The following is a 9,373-nucleotide window of genomic DNA, read 5'->3' as shown; positions in this document are numbered from 1 at the left end:
TTGCTTCTTCAGTAAAGCTGCAGGGATGTGCATTCATCTCTCTGAATCTTTGCTGAGATACTGCTAGTAGCTCTACCCCTTCCTGGGACTTTAAAGACCTCTAACTTCCCTTTAATGTCTCAAAGGGTTCTGGATATTGAGATAATTTTTGAGCTCCTAAGACTGCTTCAGGATGCATAAGACTTTGCTGATATTTGAAATTTGTACTGTTTTTCCTCCCATTATAATAATTTTGGTCACCACACAATCCTCAAATCAGAGGGTTTTGGCACTGCAGAATTGAATGCATCATCTGGAAGCATTCTCTGAAGATATATTTCATTGGAAAAAGAATCCAAAGTACAAACATATATTTTTGAATGATCATAAATAAGATTGCTTCACATTTCCCTCCAAGGTTAGTATTTGATATTATTTCTCTTGTGTCTTATACCCACAGCATATTTACCTTGGTTATATGTGCCTGCAGTCTCTGTAGCTAGCATTGTCATTTATGTAGCTCATGTAACCAAAAAAAAGTCCCTCCTTTATATTAAAAGTGTGCAGGTATCTCCATATGTCCATGAGTGTCGTGGTTTAACCCAGCCAGTGACCAAACCTCACACAGTTGCTTTCTCGCTCCCCCACCAGTGGGATTGGGAAGACAATCAAAAGGGTAAAAGCTAGAAAACTCAAAAGTTGAAACAAAGACAGTTTAATAGGGAAAGCAAAAGCCACACATGCAAGAAAAACAAAACAAGGAATTAATTCACTGCTTCCCATGAGCAGTCAGGGGTTCAGCCATCTGCAGGAGAGCAGGGTCCCATCACACGTACCAGTGACTTGGGAAGACCAACACCATCACTTTGAACAACCCCCCACACTTCCTTTTTTTTCCCCCTGCTTTAAATACAGAGTATGATGCCACATGGTTTGGAATATCCCTTTGACCAGCTTGGGCCACCTGTTCCAGCTCTGTCTCTTCCCAACCTCCCATGCACCCCCACACTCCTTGCCAGCATGGCAGCAGGAGGAGCAGCAAAGGCCTTGGCTCTGTGTAAGCCCTGATCAGTGACAGCAGAAACATCTCTGTATTATCAACTCTGTGTTTGGCACAAATACAAAACACAGCCCCATACCACACACTGTGAATGAAATTAACTACCCCAGAAAAAACCAGAAGATTCAGGCAATGTGCTACCAAAAATTATCCCCTCCTCTATGTTAAAAGTGTCTGTGCAGGTAGCTCCAAAGGTTCATGAGCCATCTACATGCACATTAAAAACCTAGAGAGATGGGTGGGATAAAAACTGAGCAGGACATTGAATTTGCCACCCCGATAAGGGAAATTGCAGTGCTATTTTCCTGCAATTACTTTCCCTTTAACACCTCCTTCTCTTTGTGGTAATGGAAATATGTAAAAAATAATGTTTACCTATAGATCTTGGAATTTTCACAATTTTTGAAAGTATCTATTACAAGGCAGATTCAATTTATGTTAGCTATCCCTTGTCTTACATTTTTAACCATGGTAGAAAATTATAAGAGGGAGAGAAAGCAAAGGGAAAAAGTAAAAAAAAATAATATGAAAAATTATCATGTTAAAGGGCTTGTATTTTCAAAAGATCTTAAAACTGAACTCCTTGCATATTATAACTACATTTAAAGACTTCTAGTAGTATTTCTCTCTCTTTTTACCTTTTTTATTTTGTTATTGTAAAAGTGTCAATTCAAATCCCATTCAATTAGATAACTGTTAAATGCCTAGTGGAAATGTTCCTCAGAAAATGTTCTTTTTCCTAACCTTGGTCTGCACTGGATTATGATGCTGCTGCTGATAGCATCCTTCTTTAAATACATTGTCTGTACTTCAGAGTAACACTTGTTTCTGAGATTCTTCTGCTTGTCTTCTTCTTGAAAATTTAAAGGAACCCTATGGCAGGAAAGAAACCTTCAAGTTAGGCTAGAAGTACAAGGTGCTTAGCACACATCAGTGGTCTCAATGGCTGGAATGGTAAGCCAAAGAATCACAGAATTGTTGAAGTTGGAAGGGACCACTGTAAATTGCGCTGTCTAGCCCCCTGCTCAAAGAACAAAATACAGGAGGTTTCCCAAGAAAAAGGCCAAGATATTAAATTTTTGAATACCTCCAGAGATGGAGGCTCTACAATCTCACTTGACATCCTATTCCAAAGTCTGATAACTCTTACAATAAAAAGTGGGGGGGATTTTAATAATGTAAAAAATTTACCTGGATTTCTTATATCTTAATTTCTTTCCATTACCTCTTGTTTTTTCACTAGATAACACAGACAAGAGTCTGGCTCTAAATTCTTTACTGCTCTCCTCCCCTGCTCAGTTATCTATACATATGCATAAGATTCCCCTGAATCTTCTATTCTCCAAGCTGAACAGTTCCAGGGCTGCCAGCTTCTACTCAATGATTTAAACAGAGAGACAGTGGCCCTTTTCTTGACTCTCTCCAATAAATCCATATCTCTCTTGTACTGAGATGCCCAGAGCTGGATGCACTATTTAATTGTGGCCTCATCCACAGTGAGAGGGAGGATCACCTCCCTGCTGTCAACACTTTTTCCTAATGCAGCCCAGGATACCTTTAACTTTCTGTACTGCAAGGTCACACTGACATCTCCTTTTCAACTCAGTGTCTGCCAGTGCCTCAGGTCAGGTTTTTTTTACAAAGCTGCTTTCCAGATGGTCAGCGGGAAGCATTTACTGGTACATGAGCTTATTCCTCCACAGGAATTTCCCTGGGGAAATATGTGTTTGGTTTTGCTGAACTTCATTAGGTTCCTATCTGTCCAAGTCTCCAGTCCATTCATCTGAATGCCAGCACAACCACTGGGAATATCAGTCACTCCTCCAGGTTTTAAGTCATCTGCAAACTTGCTGATCCTATCCTCTGGGTCAATAATGAAGGTGTTAAGCGGCATGGGCCTCAGTGTTAATCCCTGATGCACACTGCTGGTAACTGAGGTTTGGGATTGGGGGTTTTCTTTGTATTGGGTTTGTGTGGCCAGGTTTGGGTAGAGGGGTTGGGCTGGCTTCTCTAAAAAGCTGCCAGAAGCTTCCCCCGTGTCCAACAGAGCTAATGCTAATCAGTTACAAGACAGATCTGCAGACACTCAAGGTTGAGCCAGACATGGTAGTAGCACCATCTTAAATATTTGAGAAGGAAGGAGTTATTGTGCAGATTTAAGCACGCTGAGAGAAGAGAAAAGTGAGAATATATGAGAGAAGCAACTCTGGAAACAGCAAGGTCAGTGAAGAAGGAGGCAGAGGAGGTGCTCCAGGTGCTGAAGCTGAGATTCCCATGAAGCCTGTTGTGAAGACTACGGTGAGTAAAACTGTCCCCATGAAACCTGTGGAGGTCAATGGAGGAGACCCAAGCCAGAGCAGATGTATGCCTTAAAAAGGGCTGTGAGCCTTTGGGAAACACATGCTGGAGCAGCTTTCTTACAGGGACCTGTGCACTCATGAAGGGAGAAGCCCGTGCTGAAAAAGATTTTCCTGGCAGGACTTGTGACCCTATAAGGACCCCAGGGTTGAGTAGGCTGTTCCTGAAGGACTGCATGCCATAAGAAAAGGACCCTCAGTGGAACAGTTAATGAAGGCTGTGGGAAAGACTCCCATTGGAGAAGTTCATTGAGAATTGTCTCCTGTAGCAGGAATGCCATGCTGGAGCAGGGGAAGGACTCCTCTCCTTGAGCAGTGACAGAAACAACACGTGATAAATTGACTGTAACCCCCATTCCCCATGTCCCTGTGCTTCTGTCAGGGAGGAGGTAGAGCCCATGAAGAAGAGAAGGTGTTTTTAAGATTTGTTTCACTTGTCATTATCCTTCTCAGAATATGATCGGTAATAAATTAATGTAATATTCTCAAGCTGAGTCTGTTTTTCCTGCTCCAGTAATCAGTGAGTGATTTCTCCCTGTCCCTATCTCAACTCATAAAACTTTTTTTTTATTTCCTCTCCCCTGTCCTGCAGTGGAGGGGAGTGATAGAGCAGATTTGATAGATACCTGGCATCCAATCACGGTAAACCCACCAAACCTCCAGGACTTAATTCTGGTTGTTACAGCCAAGAATTTCATTATCACACAAAAGTCAATCTATCATTATACAGATTTAGCTGAAGCTTTATCATCATTCCTTATACCACGGTAGTGTTCAGTTTTTCACAGGAAATAAACAGCTAATTAAGAATAATTTGAAACACTGTTAATCATACTTGAAGTTTTTAATTACACACAATAATTTTGTGATGTTTTAAACATAATGTATTTATGGAATAATTAATTTATTTGTATGCAAGTAAATGTAATCATATTAATGCAATAAAGACAAAATAAAGCACCATATTTCTTCATTATATAAGTATCCAATCCCAGAGTTAAAATGCACCCAAATGCAATTAGAATTTAATGCAGCATTTTCCAAAAGGCATATTATCATCACTAGCACATAATCTTGCCAAGTTATTATCATAGTCCCTAATTCTGACTAAACACATCATAAAATTCCAAGGGGACCAAGGGAAGAAAGAGATTAGAGAAAGCAGCTCTAGAAGAGCACCTTCATATACTTCAACAGAACTTGAAACATACTTGGATATGAGACTATCAGAAAACAGGAAGGACTTCTTTCTCCTCGCAGATATGGGGAGCCATGAGTTTAGGGGCAAGTCCTGTGTGAGTGTCTCACAGGTCACACAACTATGTGTGTTAAGTTTCCGTGGGGAAAGTGGTAGTTCTCCCTCAGCTGGTCACCACACAGCTAGTAAAGAACAAAGGCTGAGACTTTCTGCTGCACAACAGTAAATTCTGTCTTATGTCTATGTAAAGGCTTGCTCCTTACAAAAATAGCCTGTCTGAGAGATAAAGAATAGGCTATAACTTAAGTTATGTGCATACCAGGACTGTCTAGCTTGGATGAATCTGACATTTGACTCAGAATGTGTCTTAACTACCCCAACTTACTGCCCTGACTCCTTGCCCAGAAAACAATTTTGCCTCTGCATTAAAGTTTTAAAAATTCTGTCCACTGCAATCACAAATTCCTCTATTTCAATCCTTTGGATTTCCTGCTTCCATGCAGACTAAACTATGAGTCATTAGACTTTGCAAATCATGATTAGAAGCATTATCCAAGAAACGTGCTGCAATTCAACTCTGAATGGGCAGAATAGAAGAAAAAAAAAGCTGGAAAATGGTATTTGCGAGTTGCAAGGCACAGAAACTCTAATTGCTTATCCAATATGGAAAAACAACCATGACTGAAATGCACCCACACATCCATTTTATACCCAGTTGAAAAAGTTATCTGACATAAGGTCCAGGCTAGGGGATAGAACCATTCTCATATTGGTGATGTAATAAAGGTACAGGAACACTGTATTGAGTATAACTTGAAGGCTGGCTGGGTTTCTGGTAGCTGCAGGGTGCATTCTGTGGAGAAAGCTCTGAACTACTCTGAACCAGGAGGCTTTAGCAAGCTCTGGCACTGTCATAAACAACTCATCTTCAACTAAACATGCAGCAAGGCAAGGGAGCCCCCAGCACCTCAATTTATACCTGCTCAGGAAAGAGCACCTGTTACTGGAGGCATTAAAAAAATGGAAAAAAAAATCTCCAGAGAAATTGAGGGACACTTCCAGTACATTCACCATTTTTTCCGCTGAAACCACATCCCCCAGAGATGCTGTGGCTCTGCCACCTCTCTCTGTAACTGGAACCCATCAGACATGTCAGTACTGGACCAATGAACCAAGCAGAGGAACCAGACAAATATTGGAGACAGATGCGTTTTACTTCCCCCTTTCTAAGGGAACATTGCTTAATGTTCCTTTTACGTAAAGTAACCTTAAATCTGTCGTTGCTTTCAATGAGTGGGCTAAAAGTCATATCCAACCTAAATATTTCTATGGTTATAGAGGTTTGTTGCCTTTTTTTTTAGCTCACATGATATTCAACAATTATTATACAGTATTTACATAAGAAGTCATGCAATTTAGCCTGCATTCACAAAAAGGTTCAGGTACTGATCTGTAGTCCATGTTTCATCCCTCCTTAGCTCTCTCTTCTATGGTCACTCAAATCACAAAAAATATCTCTACAAGCAAGATAGACATCTGCTGGCAATGCCTCTAACATACAAAGTGTCTGTATCCAAAGGAAGGGGCTGAATAAAAAAACCTCTAAACTGAGGAAAAAGTAGTCTTGTCAGTGTTCTCACTGGGAAATCATCTGTACAAGAAAAAAAGACTCCTGATGACTCTCCAGCACAATATTTCCAAATTGCATCATTTTTCTCAGGGGTGATGCCCACTCACACAACACTGTGCTCAACTTTACTAAGCCTATTTGGTCTTTAAGGCTGGAGTTATTAACATTTGGCAAATGAAAGAAAATGTAAGTTTGTCTCTCAGATAACAGCTACACATGTCCTTGCTCTACTGCCTGGAATACTCCTTCTCCTTGAGATTTTGGAACCATGACTAGAAAACTTTCTTTGCCACCCCTACTGTTTCTACACTAACAAGTATTCTGTATTTTAACACATTTTTTTTGCTAAGTCAGTTTCTGGGTGAAAAAGAAATATTTTCTAATGACCCGGACTCAAGGTCATGCGTCGAGTACTCCACTTGTGTGTCAGCCTGGTTATGTTTAGACTTAACAAAAGCAGACTGGTCACATCCATGCAAAGAGTTCTTGTCCCTGGTTTCCTAAATGCGCACCAGGTAGTCTCAATGTGTTGGTTTTATTCCGGTCTGGCTGTTTGGTTTCAAGATTTTGAAATAATATTTATGCACAGCACAAGGGCAGTGTTTTTATCATATGATAGTGCAACTTTTTTATGGGTGCTGAAATGTGATATAAATACATGTAAAGGTGCCAAAGGGTACAAAACCTACAAGGCTGACATTTTAGGAACGTACACCATTAAGGACAAACACTGGCTCATCTAAGCATTGCTTTTGGCAGTAATTCTGCATACCTGTTGGCTTTGAAATTGCACAAAGCAGAAGCAAAGAAAAGTAGCATGGTGGTCTGTCCAGGAAAACAGTGTTCAAGCTTGTTTCATAAAATTTCTTTTTTTAGTAGCACAGATATACTGAGGTTTTTTCCTCACAATTCAAGTAAAATTGGATCTTTGAAGAGAAAGAATTTGTTTCTCCAAGAGAAAGAATTTGTTAGCATATTCTGAAAGTATTTCATACCAATTATTTTCAGAAATGTTATATTACTGGTTAAACTAGATGTTCAATACCTCAATATAGGAGACATCTACAGATATTCATTATGTATTTCAACATTAATTTACTAGGCTTCAGGGATCTGAAATACCAACATCCATGCTTCAGCACTTTTGCAAGACCTCTGCACTAAGCCTAACAGGCTGCTTGATGCCTATTTTCACACATTTCTTGCTGATTTTTGGCCAACAACAAAAATTACTCTTTTTTCTAAACTCTTCAGTCCTGCTCCAAATCTCCCAAAGCACCTGGTTCTTTACTTATGTTACATTGTTCCTTCTCTTGAAGTATCTCATTTCATTCATGGAGGTCTCTATGCTGTTCATGGAGAGCTTTCTCCTAACCTCCTAGGGCCTTTTTCTTATTTGAAGGTGCGTATTCCCTTCTTGCAGAGCAAATTTCTCCTCACTGAGAGAGAAGAATTTTGCTTCACAAACAGCTTTTTCCTTCACCTGAATGGCTTTTTTGTCTTCTTGAAGAGCTCTAAGCTGGTCCTTGAAGGCTTTGTGTTTTTCTCATAAAGCTAAAATCTCATGCTGAAGAGCTTTTCTCTTCAATGCAAATGCTCATTCATATCCTTTGAGAGACTTAATCTCTTCTCTGAGGGCTTTATTTTGCTGGCGAGCCTTTTGCTCTTTCTCAAGGTTCTTTGTTTCCTCTGAAGAGTCCTTCTTCTTCTTTTAAGTATTTTATTCTGTTCCCAAAGGACTTTGTTCTGTCAGTGGACACTTAGATTCTCCTGATAGTAGGCTTTGTTCTCAATATGAAAACTTTGTTCTTTTGCCGAAAATTTTGAGTCTCTTCTTGCAAGACCAAATTATCCTTCCAGTTTGGTTTAAACATGCCATGTGACAGGAGATGGCAAATAGGAGTAGGAGCAGCAGCGATACATTGCTGATTTTCCTCAAAGAATATTTATCCTTTGAGTCAGACATTTTCCCAATTAGCTGCACCACTCAGGGGTTGTGCTGCAGTCCATGTGATTACACCTTCCATAAGCAGTAGTCAAGGAACAGAGAATAGAGGTTAAGTGTCCAACAAGTAAGTAAGTAAATAAATAAATATAGTACTAAATCTAAAGTAAAAATAATAGAAAATCAATACTGACATTTGACAAGCACTGTATATTTTTGTATGTGCTGAAGTATGTTCAGCAGATTAAATTATAAAATGGCTAACTTGATTATACTATTTCCTCTTAGAGTTTGTAGAGTCTAAAAACTTTGTCAATCGTTCTCATTATATAACTTGATTATTACTCAGGTAAGGTGGTAATAAACACTTTTAATTTTTGCTTATTCCTTATTCTACCCTGCGGCAACAATGTTATATTGTTTGGATTGGAGCAAATGTACAGACTAAGTAGGTTTTTTAAAAGTTTAATTTCAATATAAAGGACCATATTGTAAAATCAAGCATGTTTTGATATATGCCTGGTGTTTACTGCTCAGTCATATAATTTATACATACAGCTAAATGCAAACAAATATTCTAGCTGTTCAGAGAAACTATATTATATCTGCGGAGTAACCAGCAGAAAAATTATGATAAATTAAGGAAATTATACAATAGCTATTACTGTGTTATCCTTGAATCAGTTTCCCATCTGGCAGCTCATGGCAGACCTGTTAGTGAGGCTATCCTCAATGATGTAATTTCAAAAGGCATAGCAGCAGTGATGAAGCATTAAGAGGAAGTGGTAATCAAATAAGTTGTGTCTGTGTGAAGTAAATCACTAGGATTTGTATGACTAGGGTTCTCCAGCAACTCAGTCTTTATTTTCATGAGTGTTTTTTTAAATATTTCTCCATACATTATTTTAATTCAAAACATTATTTTTTGTCTGTCTAATTTCTTTTTTTTTTTTTTTTTTGCCATTGGTATTGACGGCTGCCATGAAATATTTTCTTACGTGGACTCTGAAAGTGAGCTTTTGCTCCTAGCTACCTTGGTGCAAATTTGGGGTAACTGTAGTTATTTCTAAATGATAAATTCTATTGATGAAACGATATACGGTCTCTATATGATTTAAAATAGACTAGCATTAGTATTCATAATTCCAAATATTTGAGTATATTTAACAAATACACATGAAAAGAGAGAATTAAATAATAAAAA

The 9,373-nt window shown here is 38.8% G+C and overlaps 1 pseudogene; it reads right to left on the bottom strand.

The window, feature by feature from the left end:
- Positions 1-7,474: 7,474 nt before the first annotated feature.
- Positions 7,475-8,098, bottom strand: LOC132324209 (coiled-coil domain-containing protein 70-like; annotated as a pseudogene).
- Between the last annotated feature and the right edge of the window lie 1,275 nt (positions 8,099-9,373).

This window comes from Haemorhous mexicanus, chromosome 2, assembly GCF_027477595.1.
Source record: "Haemorhous mexicanus isolate bHaeMex1 chromosome 2, bHaeMex1.pri, whole genome shotgun sequence".
NCBI classification, from domain to species: Eukaryota; Metazoa; Chordata; class Aves; order Passeriformes; family Fringillidae; genus Haemorhous; species Haemorhous mexicanus.
Note: the sequence above shows the minus strand (reverse complement) of the source record. Positions and strands in the feature narration are given on the sequence as shown.